Genomic DNA, 19,661 nt, shown 5'->3' with positions numbered 1-19,661 from the left:
GAGCTCTGAGACACTTCTCAAACTAACCCCCCCACTCTCCTCATATCAGACTCAGAGATCTCCCAAGGTGCTCCACCTAATTCATCCACCACTCAACACAGGTGTACCTAACACAGTGAAGGCCGTTGGAGTGTATGCAGAAAATTCATCGTAAGTATTGCCAGCTCCAGTGGAGCAGAGTCAACTCTGCATTAACTCTGTATGTCCTGGTTTTCAGAAGTCTGAGTTTTGATGAACTTAGAGACACCTGGTGGGTAAGGTAATATCTTTTATTGGACCAACTTCTGTTGGTGAAAGAGACACATTTTCAAGCTACACAGAGCTCTTCTTCAGGTCTTTATGGCTCAAAAACTTGTCTTTATTACCAATAGAACTTGGTCCAATAGAGAGATTACCTCATCCACTTTGTCTGTCTAATATCCTGTGACCAACATGGCTACAACAACATTGCAAACGACTTTTGATGCACTTGATGTTCTGGAAGGGTATGAGCTTCTTTGGGAAACCTTAACTCTATGATAACAAAGGTGGGTTTTTTCCCCCCATTCCATTTATTGTAGTTCACAAAAAAGCAGGAAGAGTCTCTTTGAAATCATTAATGGATTCAGGTAACTTGGGCCACCTGGATGCTTGACTCTGCCTGTGCATTTGCTTCCAGCTCAGCAGGACTGTGGAGTTGTTTCTTTAATCTATCTAATCGCCCCTTGTGACAGGATGTGAAATTACTGCAACTTTCCAGTTACCGTTTTACTTTCTCTTTCAAACTCTGCAAATGCTGCGAGAAGAGGAAAGCACATTTATTGGTCTGGAACACAAACATATTTATTTAAACAAGTGTAAGGAAAAGCAATGAGAAAACTCTGTAGCTATTTTATTACCAGAATTAGCTGTAAAATTTGATAAACTGGACTACTGACTCAAAACGCAATTATCTCAACAAAACCAGTGACGTCTGACCACGTCCTGAAGATTGCTCCTTCTGAGAAGTTTTACAATCAGGTAGGTTAATTTTGCTTCAGAATGACTCTTTGTAACCAACTCCTAATATACACTGCTTGTTGCTTGGACAATTTGAAGATTAAATAATCCTCTGATAATTTGTTCCACTCTTTATTAACACTACAATACATGTACATTCAAATTGATTAACATTCAAATGCATTGCTCATTTTCGTAGCAGTGTACCATGAGATTTGTACAGCAGGTTGAATTAATAATTTGTTTATTTTGCTATTTTGTTTTATTGAAGAACCCTGGGCCTCATTCTGTTCTCAGTGATGTCAGGGAAAAGATTTGTAAAAAAATAACTTCCAGTATTTAGAATACAGGAAGAAAGTTACTGCGCCAAATCCAGTGGTTATCAGTCTATTTTTCTGCCTGTTGTCATTTCAGTTTTCTAGAGCTGACTGTGGGGCTGAATCCTTTTGCTTCTGATACTTTCAAGGGAAAAAAGGAAAATTATTTCCAGAATCAATCAAAATAGAAAATTGCATCCTTTTCTCCTGATTAAATCATGGGAATTAAGCATGTGTCTAAGTTTGATCCTGTGTTTGAGAGTGTTGCTGAATAGGGGATTTCATAACATAATAAAAAAGAGGCAAATTTATATATTGTGTGACAGATAAGCTCCTTTTGTGTGAAAATCCATTGGAGGTGAGATTTCATAAAGAAATCCATAGAAGTAAAGCTAGTTGGGAAAAATGGAATTATTATTGTGAAAATGTATTTTAAAATTATTTCTATTTTATTTGAAATATTTTATGGATTTTTCAATTTTTAATCAAATATTATTAAAACAAAATTTTGTTTTTAGTTTTTCTTTTTCTTCAACTATCATTTCCCCCTCTGTGTATCTTTTTAGAAAGGATAGGAGAACTGGTTAATAAAATCTTTTATTCCATTTAAATACAATGTCTCATTTTGAATCAATGTGAAATATTTTTTTCATTTAGCATAATTTCATTGAAATGATCAGAAAAATCATTTTGAATATTTTCCTAAAAATCATGTGAAAAATCATTTTTGTTGAACTTTTTTTGTCCAGCTACAGTATTGTCAGCTCACATAATATTCTTGTGAGTTTGGGGATTTTATTTTGTCTCACAATATTTGGTGATTTTTCTGAAGCCTGGCATCTCTAGTTTTGAGATTGTGCAAATTTCAGATTTCATTTAAAGTAGAATTACATTTCTAGCCCTCGTGGTTCCAGAGAAAAGTTTAAGACTATGGCCTGAGTGCTCCCTGAGGGATCAAAATGTATCAAATGAAAATTAAATTGAAAATTATGACAACATATGTTATGGCCTAAACTCGATCTCTAATCTACTAAAAGCATTTAAATTAGATATACATAAAATAATATTCAAGCAGTACACATGTCCCGGAGAAGTTTTAAAGAAAGGCAAACCACTGAACTGGTGGAAGTCACAGGCTAGGAACCTGGAACCAGAGTTTGTTGAAATGCTAAACCGGCTTTAGAGAGCAGTGTTCTCTTATGCAGGTGAAGAGAGAATATTTTCTTCTTTAGAGTTTATTCAACTAGTTTAGTTCAATGACTAGTTCATTGAAAGTTGAGAAACTGATTGAGAATTGAAAAAGCAGGAAAGCTGGTAACATTACAGCCCTGGAGGCTTTTGTGAAAACAATACCATTAGGATTCTGATCCTGCAGTCAGCCCCCTGTGCTGGTGTGGAGAGTCACGGGGGCTTCATATGGGCATTAGCATCTGCCTGTGATGATGAGCTTGCAGGAGCTGGGGCTATATGTCTAAGGAGTGAAGTGAAATTCACATGCTAAAAACAGGTTTCGGAGTAGCAGCCGTGTTTGTATCCGTAAAAAGAAAAGGAGGACTTGTGGCACCTTAGAGACTAACAAATTTATTAGAGCATAAGCTTTCGTGAGCTACATCCGATGAAATGAGCTATAGCTCACGAAAGCTTATGCTCTAATAAATTTGTTAGTCTCTAAGGTCCCACAAGTCCTCCTTTTCTTTTTACATGCTAAAAACTTACTTAAACTGGAATCAGTGTTTTAAAAGTCTGATGCTCATTGACACTAAGGCTGCTTTGGAAATGACCGTTGTTCCCAGAATGTCATAAGTCCTGAGCTGTCTCCCTGTTTCCATTCCTCATTTATTTTAAGAAATTCAATAATATTTTTAGAATATTTCTTTCAGGAGCAGCCAAGAAACCTAGCTTGGCTCTGAACAAATTACAGCTCCCCCGTCCCCCTATCTCTGTGGGGATTTCATTTCCCCTACTTGACTAATTGTCCTTAATGCTATGTTTATGTCATGGAGGTCACAGAAGTCAAGGAATCCTCTGTGACCTTTTCTGCTTCAGGCCCTGGGGCCAAGGCAACCAGCAGGGCCCTGGCAAGGTTCCAGCGATGCACATGCATGACAGCCTTGCACACGGGGAGGGGCAGGGGGAACCCCCGCAGCTCCCAGCCACCATGGTGGCAGGAGAAACCATGAAGCTGCGGCAGCAAAAGTCACAGACAGGTCACGGCTTCCATGAATTTTAGTTTGTTATACCAATAAAATAAAAACCAGCAGGATCTTATTAAAGGGAAAAAGGCAAAATACCACAGTTATTGTGAATACAGAAAGAATCATAGTAAGCAGTTAGTTATAGCTATAACATTCCATTCAGTCTCATATTTATTCACACATTCATTCATACAAACACACACACACAGGTTCTGCAAGGTTGTTATCATAGTTACCAGCCTTAGAGTTGCTCATGCCAAGCCACTGGCCAGGTGGCCTGGACATGAGGAGGGAGCAGGGCCTTGTCAGATGCTCATCTGATGCTCCTGGAAGTTGGTTTGCAGAATCAGACCCCAAAGTTCTCACTTTTTAGAGTCTATTTTTATAGGAGTTTCTTCCTATGCCAGTCTATGGGAATTGCTTCATCATGCTGTTGCTGAATCAATCAGCAGATAGCACATTCCTGACGGCTCCAAGATGTTATCTTGTTCTTTGGTTCTCCCATTCTTGAGGCTGTTGGGTGGATTCCAGTCTGCCCTCCGGGGGGTCCTCTGGTTATTTCCACTTGACGCCTTCTTCAGCCGATGGACACTGGATTCTTAGGCTGGCACCTCCCTGATCATTCAGTTATTATCCACAACAAGCATCCATCTACATACATCCTCTATCTCTATTTTAATGACAATTGTTAATACAACAAAAGGGCGGGGAGTCTCTGGGTGCTGTTTCTGTTGTTAGAGTATTGTTTTGAGTCTCTCTCTCTGTGAATTGCTTTGAGAACAGACTCTGTCTTAGAATGTACTAACACAGTTAGCAGCTTGCAAGTTTCACACATAGAGGGAGAGAAACAGTACCAAAAACCAAGAGACCTCTTAATTAGTAATACCCTGGAATTTGAACTATGGGGAATCAAACTCATTTGTGATTTTAATACAGAACTTCTTTAATATGATCCAACAAGTTTATTACACATCTTAGCCTTAATTATTCTACCTCCTTTTTGTTAAGTCATCTTTGGGGCTGTTACATATAACTGTACTAACCCCACCGTGAATTTACATTGAACGAGAATTAGTACTCTCTCTCCCCTTTTCATGCATTGTAGGCATAGGCACCGACTCCACCGGTGCTCCGGGGCTGGAGCACCCACAGGGAAAAATTAGTGAGCACTCTGCACCCACTGGCAGCCAAGCTCCCCTCACCCCCCATCCCACCTCAACTCCTCCCCCCCCACAAACAAGCCATGTCTCCACTCCTCTGCCTACCTCCCAGTGCTGTTTGGCAGCACTTAGGACTTTCCAGGAGGGAGCAGGGAGGAGCGGGGACACGGTGGGCTCAGGGGAGGAGGCAGAGAAGAGGGGGGGCAGGGGCTGGGTCTTCTGGGAAGGGGGTGGAATGGAACGGGGATTTTGGGAAAGGGATGGGATGGGGGTGGGGTGAGGGCTGTGCAGAGGCAGGGGCGGGGGCGGGGGTGGGGTCAACCACCCACCGGGAACAGTGAAAGTCTGCGCCTATGATTGTAGGTTCAAATTATTATAGATTTATTGGCTCATGAGCTCCTACAAGAGTTGCTGCAGAACAAGCCTGGTCAAATGTAGTTAGAAAGTTCTGCTTCCATTCTTCCTTCCATGTAGAAGCGGTTCTATGGTGTAATCCTGTATTTAAAATCAATGGCAAAACTTTGATGTGGAGGGATTGGATGGAGAGAGGAATTATGACTGTGTCTTGGCTAATTGACAGTAATCAGTTTAAACCATTTGTAGACCTACAGTAACAATTTGCCTTGCCCTGTTCTGGAACATTTAAATAACAGTTAAAACATTGGTTTACCAATGTATTTGGATTGGATGTATTGGGAGCTCCAGAACCTCCAGAACGTTTATTATTTTGTAGGAAACTTCCTGGATTTATTCAGCCAGCGGTTTTATCCTTTTACGGTTTTCTGGCCTAAAAAGCTCAGTCAAAGACTGATAACTCAAGAGCTGCTTGGAATAGAGATTTGGATACACAGATATCTCCGACGCAATGGAATACAATTGTATCTACTGTTAAAGAAAGCAACTGCAGACCACCTTTCAAATAAACTGGTCCCCACATAGGCTAATGGTAGAGGGCTTCCTAAATGTTGATCACTATTAGAAATTTAACTGTCTTGGTGCTACAATAGCTCATATGCTTTGGGAAATTCTGGGATGAGGTGGGTAAAAGGACCAAATTGATATTGGATGCTAAGTTGGAGCCCTCCCTCTTATGTTTTATTCTTGGACATAACCTCCATGTATCAGGAATATTTGGTAAGAAGGGGGTGTGGTTCCAGTGTGCAGCTTTGGTTACTGGAAAATTAGTCCTGCAAAAATGGACAACTCAGTCCACACCAAACATTTATGCCCAGCTCAGTGATATGGCTGAGCTCACACCTAATGAATGACCAGCATTCTGTACAGGGGGAAGGCCTGAAAAATTCAAAGACATTTGGGCTCACTTTTTAGAGGTCTATATTAATGTAGACCCTTAACGTAGGTAAGTTGCTTCTCCTCCCCTCCCTTTAGTCTAACCCTCTTTACTTACTTTGTGTGTTATGATAAATCTGGTATTTTGATATATTTGCACTATTTGGAAAGAAAGAAAGAAAGAAAGAAAGAAAGAAAGAAAGAAAGAAAGAAAGAAAGAAAGAAAGAAAGAAAGAAAGAAAGAAAGAAAGAAAGAAAGACATAAACTGATCAATGCCAATGCAATTTTGCAAGCACCAAGTGTTCAAAAATCATGAGATTAACTAAAGGAAACATGAGATTTATTTTCTAAAAAAATACATTTTGGACTTTTTGGTTTTCTGAGCACTGAGATTTTCTTCTAGTCGTGTTCTCAAGTTTTTCTACTTCACCACAAGAGCAAGAAACTGACTGTTGTTAGAATGAGAGCTGAGATTCTCCTCTCACCATAGGATTGCAAGAGCTGGGGCATTAAGAGAAATGCCAGCTATTGAAAGAGTCAGGGTGAAATCAGGAAAGTTGGAGACAACCCAATGTGATTTGTTAGTGCTTTGATGTGGGAAGGAAATGCCTCCACTTCTAGCTACTGCAGGTGCTTCTCCGGCTCTCATCCCTGCACTATCTGAGCACCTCCCAAGCTTTGATACGTTCAGTCTCACAACACCTCTGGAAGGTGGGGAAGGGTTTTTATTCCTACTTTAGAAGAGGAAAAGTCAGGCACAGGCAGAAGAAATGACTTGTCTGAGTTCACACAGAGCAGGAATTAAGCCTGGGTCTCTCAGGTTAACCAACACCTGAACTACTGGACTATCATTTTCTCTGCAGCAGGAGCCGCGTAAAAGAGGATGCATGCACAGATGCACACGCACACACACACACTAAGTCAGTAAAGTCTTTCTAAGATCATCTCACTGACCCTAGCCCTGCTCATTAGGCCAGTCCTGTGCAGAGTCAGGAGATAATGGTGGACAGGAATTGAGTATATGTCATAGGGGTGAAAATGTGTCATTTTTCAGGCCTGCTCGAAAAGGTTCAGGCTGCCTCTGAATGCATGCTTTCTGTGCTCAGCTTTTTAACCCAGCTGCCCACAGCCCCTCCTTTCTCCAGGTCTGTTTGCATTTCTTAGATAAGCTTCTCCACCTGCATTTCTTAGATAAGCTTCTTCCCCTGCAGGAATTCACTTGCTGGCTGTTGGCTGCTGGCACTTCCCTTCCATCTCACTGATCAGCTTGTTAAGATGGGAAATTTCTTTGGAAAATTTGGTGGCATTTTCACCTCATTTCTTCACAGTCTCCCTTTCCAGTTTCCCCAGTCCGGCTAGCAGAAATTAGAATCATAGAATCATAGAAATCCTAGAACTGGAAGGGACCTTGAGAGGTCATCTAGTCCAGTCCCCTGCACTCAAGGCAGGACTAAGTATTATCTAGACCATCCCTGACAGATGTTTGTCCAACCTGTTCTTAAAAATCCCCAATGATGGAGATTCCACCACCTCCCTAGGCAATTTATTCCAGTGCTTAACCACTGTCATAAATATAAAGGGAAGGGTAACCACCTGTCTGTATACAGTGCTATAAAATCCCTCCTGGCCAGAGGCAAAACCCTTTCACCTGTAAAGGGTTGAGAAGCTAAGGTACCCTCGCTGGCACCTGACCCAAAATGACCAATGAGAGGACAAGATACTTTCAAATCTGGAGGGGGGGACAAAGGGATTGGTCTGTCTGTGTGATGCTTTTGCTGGGAACAGACCAGGAATGCAAGCCTTACAATTCCTGTAAAGTTAGTAAGTAATCTAGCTAGAAAATGCGTTAGATTTTCTTTTGTTTAATGGCCTGTAAAATAAGCTGTGATGGCGGGAATGTGTATTCCTCTTTTTGTATCTTTTTGTAACTTAAGGTTTTGCCTAGAGGGATTCTCTATGTTTTGAATCTGATTGCCCTGTAAGGTATTTACCATCCTGATTTTACACAGGTGATTATTTTACCTTTTCTTTAATCAGAATTCTTCTTTTAAGAACCTGATTGATTTTTCATTGTTCTTAAGATCCAAGGGTTTGGGTCTGTGTTCACCTGTACCAGTTGGTGAGGATTCTTATCAAGCCTTTCCCAGGAAACAGGGTGTTGAGCTTGGGGGGGGGGGGGGATATTCTGGGGGAAGATGACTCCAAGAGGTCTCTTTCCCTGTTCTTTGTTTAAAACGCTTGGTGGTGGCAGCATACTGTTCAAGGACAAGGCAAACCTTGTACCTTGGGGAAGATTTTAACCTAAGCTGGTAAGAATAAGCTTAGGGGGTCTTTCATGCAAGTCTCCACATCTGTACCCTAGAGTTCAGAGTGGGGGAGGAACCTTGACAACCACTCTGACAGTTAGGAAGTTTTTCCTAATGTCCAACCTAAACCGCCCTTGCTGCAATTTAAGCCCATTGCTTCTTGTCTTATCCTCAGAGGTTAAGGAGAACAATTTTTCTCCCTCCTCCTCGTAACAACCTTATATCTTGAAGGCTGTTATCATGCCCCCCCTCAGTCTTCTCTTCTCCAGACTAAACAAACCCAATTTTTTTCAATCCTCCCTCATAGGTCACATTTTCTAGCCCTTTAATCATTTTTGTTGCTCTTCTCCGGACTTTCTCCAATTTGTCCACATCTTTCCGGAAATGTGGCGCTCAAAACTGGACACAATACTCCAGCTGAGGCCTAATCAGCACAGAGTAGAGCGGAAGAATTACTTCTCATGTCTGCACATCTACCAATGTGATAGCAATTCCCCTCTGCCATGTACATTGGCCAAACTGGACAGTCTCTATGTAAAAGAATAAATGGACACAAATCAGACGTCAAGAATTACAACATTCAAAAACCAGTCAGAGAACACTTCAATCTCTTTGGTCACTCGATTACAAACCTAAAAGTGGCAATTCTTCAACAAAAAAACTTCAAAAACAGACTCCAAGAAGAGACTGCTGAATTGGAATTAATTTGCAAACTGGATACAATTAACTTAGGCTTGAATAAAGACTGGGAGTGGATGGGTCATTACACAAAGTAAAACTATTTCCCCATGTTCCCCCCTACCCCCTGTTCCTCAGATGTTCTTGTAAACTGCTGAAAATGGCTCACCTTGATTATCACTACAAAAGTCCCCCCCGCACTCTCCTGTTGGTAATAGCTCACCTTACCTGATCACTCTTGTTACAGAGCGTATGGTAACACCCATTGTTTCATGTTCTCTGTATATATCTCCCCACTATATTTTCCACTGAATGCATCCAATGAAGTAAGCTATAGCTCACGAAAGCTTATGCTCAAATAAATTTTTTAGTTTCTAAGGTGCCACAAGTCCTCCTTTTTTTTTTTGCATGTCTTGCTTACAACATTCCTGCTAATACATCCCAGAATGATGTTTGGTTTTTTTGCAACAGCGTTACAGTGTTGACTCATATTTAGCTTGCAATCCACTATGACCCCCAATCCCTTTCCGCAATACTCCTTCCTAGGCAGTCATTTCCCATTTTGTATGCGTGCAATGATTGTTCCTTCCTAAGTGTAGTATTTTGCATTTGTCCTTATTGAATTTCATCTGATTTACTTCAGACCTTTCTCCAGTTTGTCCAAATCATTTTGAATTTTAATCCTATTCTCCAAAGCACTTGCAATCCTTCTTCTTCCTCTGAAACTGATCCAGTCACTCATGTTGAAAAACAATCTCATGCCTGTCAGCTTCTGTCTTTTCATCATTGGACCTCAAGTATTTTACAATGGACATAAATTTCACTATCCCCATTTTACAGATAGAGAAACTGAGGCACAGAGAGGTGAAAACCCAGATCACTAAGGGACTTAGGTGCCTAAAGCCCAGATTTAGGTGCCTAACTCCCAGAATTAGGTGCCAGTGAAATCCAGACAACCCCTGCTTAGCTGCCACCTACCCCTCTAGGCACATGAAACTCACTGAATGCCAACATGGCATCTAAGTTTCTGCTTCTGGGCATGAGCACTGCTGCCTCACTCTAGGCATCCAGTCACCTAACTCATGTCTAAGCACCAGTGGGATCCTTAAACCAGAAGACAGGCAGTGGGACACCTGTGGGGCCTGATCCGTTATATGTGTTCTGAGCATACTGGAATGGGACTCATGCAAAATCCAGAGGCAGATCCTTTATAACTTTTAGACTAGTGGGAGTGGGAGATTTAGGTTCAATTACACTCTGCTTGGTGGGGAGAAAGGGTCTCCTACTGAGTGCAAGTGACTCCTTAGGTCAGGGGTGGGCAAACTTTTTGGCCCAAGGGCCACATCAGGGTTGTGAAACTGTACGGAGGGCCTCCCCAAACAGCCTGGGCCCTGCCCCCTATCCGCCCCCTCCCACTTCCCGCCCCCTGACTGCCCCCCTCAGAATTCCACTCAGAATCCCCGACCCATCCAACCCCCCCTGTTCCTTGTCCCCTGACCGCCCCCTGGGACCCCTGCCCCTATCCAACCCCCCCCCCCCGGCCCCCCCCTGCTCCCTGCCCCCTTACCATGCTGCTCAGAGCGGCAGGACTGGCAGCTGTGCCGCCACCGTGGCCGGAGTGCCTGCGGGGGAGGGGGGGCAGCAGGGGAAGGGTCGGGGGCTAGCCTCCCTGGCTGGGAGCTCAAGGGCCGGGCAGGACGGTCCCTTGAGGACGGGCAGGCCGGATGTGGCCCGCGGGTCATAGTTTGTTCACATCTGCCTTAGATGAAAGCCCCAAGCACTGAGCTATAGAATGTTCTGATGAGAGGTTCCCTTAGTCTCTCCTGGTGAAGCTGTTCCACTGTGAATAAATAATGAAAAGTCACTGAGCCAGAGCAAGAAAGTGAAGAAAGCAACAATGACTCTGTACCCTGGTGGTCAGGGCACTGGCAGATAGAAGATGCAGGGTGCAGAACTCTGTTCCAGTGACTATAGGTCTCAGAGTGGCAGCTGTGTTAGTCTGTATCAGCAAAAAGAACGAGGAGTCCTTGTGGCACCTTAGCGACTAACAAATTTATTTGGGCATAAACTTCCGTGGGCTAAAACCCACTTCATGGGATGCATGCAGTGGAAAATACAGTAGGAAGATATATCTATACACAGAGAACATGAAACAATGGGTGTTGCGATGAAGTGGGTTTTAGCCCATGGAAGCTTATGCTCAAATACATTTGTTAGTCTCTAAGGTGCCACAAGGACTCCTCATTCTTTTTATTTGATTATAGTTCTTTTCCTGCAGAAGTGAGCATTCATTGCTCCCCATATGAATTCATCACTTGACCTTCCCTGGGAACACGCCCTGGGCTCAGGGGATGGACAACCCAGGAACTCAGTCAGCATTGAAGCCATAGGATCATAAAGAATAAACTTGCACTATAGGATGGTGTGGGTGTAAAATCTGTCACTGAATGAGACCTCCCTTAGAAGCTGACTGCATCATTCCAGACAGAGAAGGGCAGCCTTGTCTAGACATGGGGCTCAACCCTGCCTTTGGGAACTCTGGGGGAAGGGTGGGAGTGCTGAGATGGAGTGCCCCAAGAGTCGGTCCTGGGGCTGGTTTTGTTCAATATCTTCATTAATGATCTGGAGGATGGTGTGGATTGCACCCTCAGCAAGTTTGCAGACAACACTAAACTGGGAGGAGTGGTAGATATGCTGGAGGGTAGGGATAGGATACAGAGGGACCTAGGCAAATTAGAGGATTGGACCGCTTGCAGAGGCAATAAAGTCGTTGTTTCAAGATTATGCATTCTTTATTAATTCATCACACAAATAGGGGGATAACTTCCAAGGTAGCCCAGGAGGGGTGGGGCAGAAGGGAAGGACAAGGCCACACTGCACTTCAAAACTTATTGAATGCCAGCCTTCTGTTGCTTGGGCAGTCCTCTGGGGTGGAGTGGTTGGGTGCCCGGAGCCATCCCCCGCGTTCTTGGGCGTCTGGGTGAGGAGGCGATGGAACTTGGGGAGAAGGGCGAGCAGTTACACAGGGGCTGCAGCGGCCATCTGTGCTCCTGCTGCCTTTCCTGCAGCTCCATCAGACACCGGAGCATATCAGTTTGATCCCCCAGTAGCCTCTGCATTGCATCCTGCCTTCTCTCATCACGCTGCTGCCACCTCTCATTTTGCTCATCCCTCCTGTCCTTGCGTTCATTTTCTGCTTTCCTGGACTCTGCCATTGTTTGCCTCCATGCATTCTGCTGAGCTCTTTCAGTGCGGGAGGACTGCATGAGCTCAGAGAACATTTCATCGCGAGTGCGTTTTTTCACCTTCTTATCTGCGCTAGCCTCTGAGATGGAGATGATAGGGGGAGCATTGAAACATTTGCAGCTGTGGGAGGAAAAAAAGGGAGATTAGTATTTACAAAGACACATTTTAGAGAACAATGGATAGACTCTTTCACGGTGAACCAAGCTGTTAACATTACATAGCACATGTGCTTTCGGTACAAGGTTGCATTTTGCCTCTTATATTGAGGGTCTGCCGGGTTGGTGTGAGAGATCACACACGCTGGGCCGGGCAACAGAATTCGGCTTGCAGGCGGCCATGGTAAGCCACAGTCTTTCAGCTTCTTCAACCTTCATAACATGTGGGAATGGTTTCACACAGCAGCTCCCTCCTTTCCCATACCAAGCACCCGTTGGGCTGGCCATTTAAAAGGAGGGGCTGCAGTTTTCGGGTTGACATGCAGAACAAACCCAACTAAACCCCCGCCCTCCAATTCTCTGGGATGATTGCTTCACCCCTCCTCCCACCATGTGACTAGTATCAGGGAAGATCCCTGCCAGCCAAACGCGAACAGCTCAGCGTGAACGGGTCCCCCCACCACGTAACTAAAAGCGGGGATGATTTCTTTTCAGCACAGGCAAACAGCCCAGCAGGAACAGCCACCTCTGAATGTCCCCTTAATAATGTCCCTGGAGGATTTCTGCTCCATCCCCAGACACGTTAACAGACTTTTCCCGTAGCTGTACTGGCCGCAAATGCATCCTAAGTCTTCATGGCAAATTAATCATTAGACATGCTTGCTTTTAAACCATGTATTATATTTACAAAGGTACACTCACCAGAGGTGCCTTCTCCGGCTTCATGGTCTGGGAGCCCACCTTGGGAGGGTTGGCTCCAGGGTGATAAACAATTCCTGGCTGTCGGGAGAAGGGATTCTCCGCTTGCCTGCTGTGCGCTATCCTCCTCCTCCTCATCATCTTCCTCATCCCCAAAATCCTCATCCCTTTTGCTTGAGACTCCCCTCTTGCTGGAGTCCCCAGACAGGGGTGGGGTAGTGGTAGGGGTACCCCCTAGAATTGCATGCAGCTCATCATAGAAGCGGCATGTCTGGGGCTCTGACCCGGAGTGGCCGTTTAGCTCTTTGGTAGGCTTGCCTGAGCACCTTAATTTTCACACAGTACTGCTGTGTGTCCCTGTTGTAGCCTCTGTCCATCATGCCCTTGGAGATTTTTTCAAATATTTTGACATTTTGTCTTTTGGAACGGAGTTCTGATAGCACGGATTTGTCTCCCCATATAGGGATCGGATCCAGTACCTCCCATTTGGTCCATGCTGGAGCTCCTTTGTGATTCTGGGACTGCATGGTCACCTCTGCTGATGAGCTCGCCACGCTGGCCAAACAGGAAATGAAATTCAAAAGTTCGCGGGGCTTTTCCTGTGTACCTGGCCAGAGCATCCGAGTTGAGAGTGCTGTCCAGAGTGGTCACAATGGAGCACTGTGGGATAGCTCCCGGAGGCCAATACTGTCAAATTGCATCCACACTACCCCAAATTCGACTTGGCAATGTCTATATCAGCGCTAATCCCCTCATCAGGGAGGAGTACAGAAATCAATTTTAAAAGCCCTTTAAGTCGACAAAAATGGCTTTGTCATGTGGAAGGGTGCAGGATTAAATTGATCTAACGCTACTAAATTCGACCTAAACTCGTAGTGTAGACCAGGGCTCAGCAGCAGTTCTGCAGAAAAAGACCTAGGTGGACGAGAAGCTGGATATGAGTCAACAGTGTGACCTTGTTGCCCAGAAGGCTAACAGCATTTTGGGCTGTATAAGTGGGAACATTGCCAGCAGATTGAGGAACATGATCATTCCCCCTCTATTTGGCATTGGTGAGGCTTCATCTGGAGTACTGTGTCCAGTTTTGGGCCCCACACTACAAGAAGGATGTGGAAAAATTGGAGAGAGTCCAGCGGAGGGTAACAAAAATGATTAGGGGGCTGGAGCACATGATTTATGAGGAGAGGCTGAGAGAACTGGAATTATTTAGTCTGCAGAAAAGAAGAGTGAGGGGGAGGATTTGATAGCAGCCTGCTGCCTTCAACTACCTGAAGGGGGGTTCCAAAGAGGATGGAGCTAGACTGTTCTCAGTGGTGGCAGATGACAGAACAAGGAGTAATGGTCTCAAGTTGCAGTGGGGGAGGTCTAGGTTGGATATTAGGAAAAACTATTTCACTAGGAGGGTTGTGAAGCACTGGAATGGGTTACCTAGGGAGGTAGTGGAATCTCCATCCTTAGAGGTTTTTAAGGCCTGGCTTAACAAAGCCCTGACTAGAATGATTTATTTGGGGATTGGTCCTGCTTCGAGCAGGGGGTTGGACTAGATGACCTCCTGAGTGTTAGGGGGCTTATTCCTTCACCCACTTACTTCCCTGGTCCTTCTCGCATGAACAGAGAGCAACAATACCCGAAGTCCAAAGGTGCAAACAATTCGATGTTTATTGGGATGAACTTCCAGCAAGCATGATTCCAGTTTCCTTCCTTAGTGTCCCCCTTCCCAGCTCTGACACCACAGAGCCTGACACCTGTGTCCTTGTTCCCATTCCTGCCCTTAGCCAAACATGATTCCAATTTCCCCACCCCCATTCCCTGTTCCCATTTCTCCCATTAGCAAAACATGATTCCAGTTTCCCCACCCCCATTCCCTGTTTCCATTTCTACCCCACACACCCACTTCCTGATTGACTGCAGACTATATAGTAAAACTTGAGTTCCGCTTAGCTATACCTTAACCAATCATTTTCCTGAAATTTAACTAACCAATCCTAACATATTGTAACATGATTATGTAATGAATTATATCCCACCACCTTAATTAGTTTACACCCAGCAAAATTAATTATGTCGCAGACAGAAACAATCACAGAACCAGACAGAGATTATACAAACAATGGGGAAATGGGGACTACAGTGATAGAACAAATACAGAAATGAGGATTTCACATCCCAGCTATTGATAAGTGAGTTCTTGCCAGACAGGATGCTATCAAACTAAGTTTCCTTTTACATCTTCTAGGCACTGCCCTTTCTCTGGAGGCGATAGGCATTATCAGGACAGGATTTTATTCCTAACAGCGCAATAGCACCTTCTTTCAATGTGACTAGTTTGGAATGTGAGGATGTGACCGTTCGCTTCCCAGCTTATGGCTGCCTCTTCTGCTTAGCCAAAGGCCTTAGCCTAAGAACAGGGCCTCAGACTGTCACAGTAAGAGAAGGCCCTTACACCAGCAGACAGTGATTTTGATTCTTTCTTTTATTCCTCTATAACTAGCCAAGTGATAAGAATACACTTAAATTCTTAGAGTATAGGCCTTTACAGACAAGCCTGAATATCTATATCCTCACACTGAGGTCCCTTCCAACCCTTATATTCTATGATGGTCAGTTCTGGAAACATGTTCCATTTGTGACAACTTTTATCCCCCCTGCCCCTGTCTGGCATTGCATCCCTGCAATTCTTAACCCAGGCTCCTACCCCTGACTTTGCCCCTTTGACTCTCTCCTTCCCTTGCTTCCACCTGTCTGACCCATTTCTGGAAACAGTTTGGCCCCTGAACACATTCTGTCATCTCTCCCCTCCCATTTGGGCTCCCTCTGTCTACCCTTCCCCCCACCCCCTTTGTAGCAGAGTCTGAGGGTGACTGAAGGCAGTGGCTGCAGCAGATATCACAGAGCAGGTCCAGATGCTGAAGCAGGCTCAGGAACTGCCAAGCAGCCAGCAGAAGGGAGTGGTTGGTAACCCTGCTCCTTGATAGTTGCCCTGCAGTAAGTCACTCTCCCCAGTGGACAAACCTCAGAAATCCTGAGTTAGGTCTGCCAAAACTCCCCAGCGTGGAAGTGAGGGTTCACGCTACAGCACAAGGAGACTCTGGAATGCAAAACGCTGCAGAAGTAAAGTCACCCCAAAACTTAGCCTCAAAACCTGTTGTTCCACCCAGCCTTTCCCTACCCTTGATTGGTCCTCTGAGCTAGCCTGGGGCAATTAGTCAGAAAATCAGTGAAACTCCTCTTTTGGCTAAGCTCAAACCAGATTTGAATGGAGGCTGACGATTTCAAATAGTACTCCTGAGGGAATTCTGCACCAAAATTTAAAAATTCTGTACCAAAAAAATAAAAATTGTGCAAACCAAATCACCAAATACATTGAAATAAATTACCAAAATAATTGAAAATGGTGTGATTATATTGTTATTGTGTTACTGTGTCATTTTGAAAAATAAAATATGCTTAACTTCTCAGAATTTTAAAATATTTACTTTTTCAGTACAGAATTCCTCAAGAGGACCAGGGTTCTGTGTGGTGCAATCTGGGTGCGGGCAGCTGAGTGGGGGTGGGGGGCAGGTATGTGTGAGAATCTGGATATACAGGGGCTTGGTGCGGGGTTCTGGGTGCAGGGGGACTGGGACTCTACAGGGGAGTCCAGGTGAAGGTGGTTAGGGCTCAGTGTGTGTGTGCGTGGGGGAGGGGTTGGGGGAGTGGGACTTGGTGGGTCAGGCTGCCGCTGTTTGGGGTTCAGTGGGTTAGAGATCGGGGGGGGCTCCCTATGCATGGTATGAGGCTCAATGGGCAGGGTTCGGGGGGCTTGGTGGGGGATTCTGGGTGCGAGGGGCTCCTGATGCACGGGGTGAGGCTTGGGGGTGGGGGTTTGGGTTCAGGTTGCTTGATGAGGGGTTCTGGGTGTATAGGGCTCCCAACGCAGAGGGGCTCAGTGTGGGGTGCAGGTGGGAGAAGGGGTCAATGTATGGGGAGCTGCTCCCCCTGTCTGCCCAACCCCCATCTATCTAGAACCTCCACACGCAGCCCCCCCACTGACCTTCATCCCCTCTCACCTGGAACCCCCCCACCGAGACCCCTTCACAGTGCAGAGCTTCCTGCAGGCAGGGGAAGTTCCTGGGGGTTGATCTGACCCAGCCCTGGCGGCACCTTAAAGACTAACAGATTTATCTGGGCATAAGCTTTCGTGGGTAAAAAAACCACGTCTGCATCTGAACTGCTTGTTGTTTTTGTGGATACAGACTAACACGGCTACCCCCTGATACTTGAATTCATAGTTTAGAATCTTCTTCGTTAATTGTATCTTTAAGGCAGGGGGAGATGGGAACCTACAAGGATGAAGTGACCTGTAGCTCACGAAAGCTTATGCTCAAATAAATTTGTTAGTCTCTAAGGCGCCACAAGTCCTCCTTTTCTTTTTACAAAGATCCTGGAACTGCTGAGATGTTTCTTACAGACACTTGAGACAGGGTAGGTGTTTGTTTTCTCCTTTGATTTGTGTTTCAGTTGTGAGTCTTCCCTGGGTATGCTGTTATGGTGGGCAGCCTGTTTCAGTGGCCTGAGGCACATGGCCACAGACCTGGGATCTCCGGAGTACTTGTTCCTACTGTGGGTGATGTCCAGCATCACATGGGAACCAGCACTAAGTCTTCCACAAAACTCAGGCTCCGATGTGGGGAAGCAGTTCTGCAGCAGGGAATTTGCTTCCCAGTCCCAAGCATTGTGGAACAGGTTTCTAGTAGTGCCAAGCCGTGCAGAAGAACTGCAGCCACTGCAGTAGCCCAAAGTCTGGTGAGGTTCAACAAGGACAACAAGGACAAGTGCAGAGTCCTGCACTTAGGACGGAAGAATCCCAGGCACCGCTACAGACTAGGGGACCGAATGGCTAGGCAGCAGTTCTGCAGAAAAGGACCTAGGGGTTACAGTGGACGAGAAGCTGGATATGAGTCAACAGTGTGCCGTTGTTGCCAAGAAGGCCAATGGCATTTTGGGATGTATAAGTAGGGGCATTTGCCAGCAGATCGAGGGACGGGATCGTTCCCCTCTATCTGACATTGGTGAGGCCTCATCTGGAGTACTGTGTCCAGTTTTGGGCCCCACGCTACAAGAAGGATGTGGAAAAATTGGAGAGAGTCCAGCGGAGGGCAACAAAAATGATTAGGGGACTGGAACACATGACTTATGAGGAGAGGCTGAGGGGGGAGGGATAACTCAGTGGTTTGAGCATTGGCCTGCTAAACCCAGGGTTGTGAGTTCAATCCTTGAGGGGGCCATTTAGGGATCTGGGGCAAAACTGGGGACTGGTCCTGCTTTGAGCAGGGGGTTGGACTAGATGACCTCCTGAGGTCCCTTCCAACTCTGTGATTCTGTGAACTGGGATTGTTTAGCCTACGGAAGAGAAGAATGAGGAGGGATTTGATAGCTACTTTCAACTACCTGAAAGGGGGTTCCAAAGAGGATGGATCTAGACTGTTCTCAGTGGTAGCAGATGACAGAACAAGGAGTAATGGTCTCAAGTTGCAGTGGGGGAGGTTTAGGTTGGATATTAGGAAAAACTTTTTCACTAGGAGGGTGGTGAAACACTGGAATGCATTACCAGTGGTGGAATCTCCTTCCTTAGAAGTTTTTAAGGTCAGGCTTGACAAAGCCCTGCTGGGATGATTTAGTTGGGGATTGGTCCTGCTCTGGGCAGGGGGTTGGACTAGATGACCTCCTGAGGTCCCTTCCAACCCTGATATTCTATGATTCTATGATGTGCTGGCTGGTGCCTCCGGAGCAGGAGTGTCCTGTCCCTCCTTCCCCCGCTGCTCTTCGGCCATCTGCGGCCGGCCATCTGTCCCCACCCACCTCCCTGCTTGCAACCGCCCCGGCCAAGCTGCTCCTGGGAGCCTCCTGTCTGCTGTGTGGGGGGGCGGGTGTTAGGATATAGATATTCAGGCCTCTCTGCAAAGGCCTGTACTCTAAGAATTTAGGTGTATTCTTATCACTTGGCTAGTGATAGAGGTATAAAAGAAAGAATCAAAATCACTGTCTGCTGGTGTAAGGGCCTTCTCTTACTGTGACAGTCTGAGGCCCTGTTCTTAGGCTAAGGCCTTTGGCTAAGCAGCAGAGGCAGCCATAAGCTGGGAAGCGAACGGTCACATCCTCACATTCCAAACTAGTCACATTGAAATAAGGTGCTATTGGGCTGTCAGGCACTATCAGGACAGGATTGTATTCCTATCACCTCCAGAGAAAGGGAAGTGCCTAGAAAATGTAAAAGGAAACTTAGTTTGATAGCATCCTGTCTGGCAAGAACTCACTTATCAATAGCTGGGATGTGAAATCCTCACTTCTGTATTGTTTTGTCATTATAGTTCCCACTTTGCTGTTGTTTGTCTGTATAATCTCTGTCTGGTTCTGTGATTGTTCCTGTCTGCTGTATAATTAATTTTGCTGGGTGTAAACTAATTGAGGTGGTGGGATATAATTGGTTACATAATCATGTTACAATATGTTAGGATTGGTTAGTTAAATTTCAGGAAAATGATTGGTTAAAGTATAGCTAAGCAGAACTCAAGTTTTACTATATAATCTGTAGTCAATGAGGAAGTGACGGGGTGTGGGTGGGGGTGGGCATGTGTGGGTGTGAGATGGGAACAG

General features: G+C 45.3%; 1 protein-coding gene and 1 long non-coding RNA gene across 7 annotated transcripts in view; both read left to right on the top strand.

Annotated features, from left to right (window-relative positions):
* The window catches only part of BTNL2 (butyrophilin like 2), a 1,264,829-nt gene that overhangs the window by 530,206 nt on the left and 714,962 nt on the right, over positions 1-19,661 (top strand). The gene's annotated exons all lie outside the window — the stretch shown is intronic.
* On the top strand, positions 358-14,175 carry LOC144929294 (uncharacterized). The gene is made up of 2 exons (XR_013634554.1): positions 358-999; positions 13,489-14,175. It is a non-coding gene; the product is annotated as an uncharacterized LOC144929294 (long non-coding RNA).

This window comes from Lepidochelys kempii, chromosome 14, assembly GCF_965140285.1.
Source record: "Lepidochelys kempii isolate rLepKem1 chromosome 14, rLepKem1.hap1, whole genome shotgun sequence".
NCBI lineage: Eukaryota > Metazoa > Chordata > Testudines > Cheloniidae > Lepidochelys > Lepidochelys kempii.
Note: the sequence above shows the minus strand (reverse complement) of the source record. Positions and strands in the feature narration are given on the sequence as shown.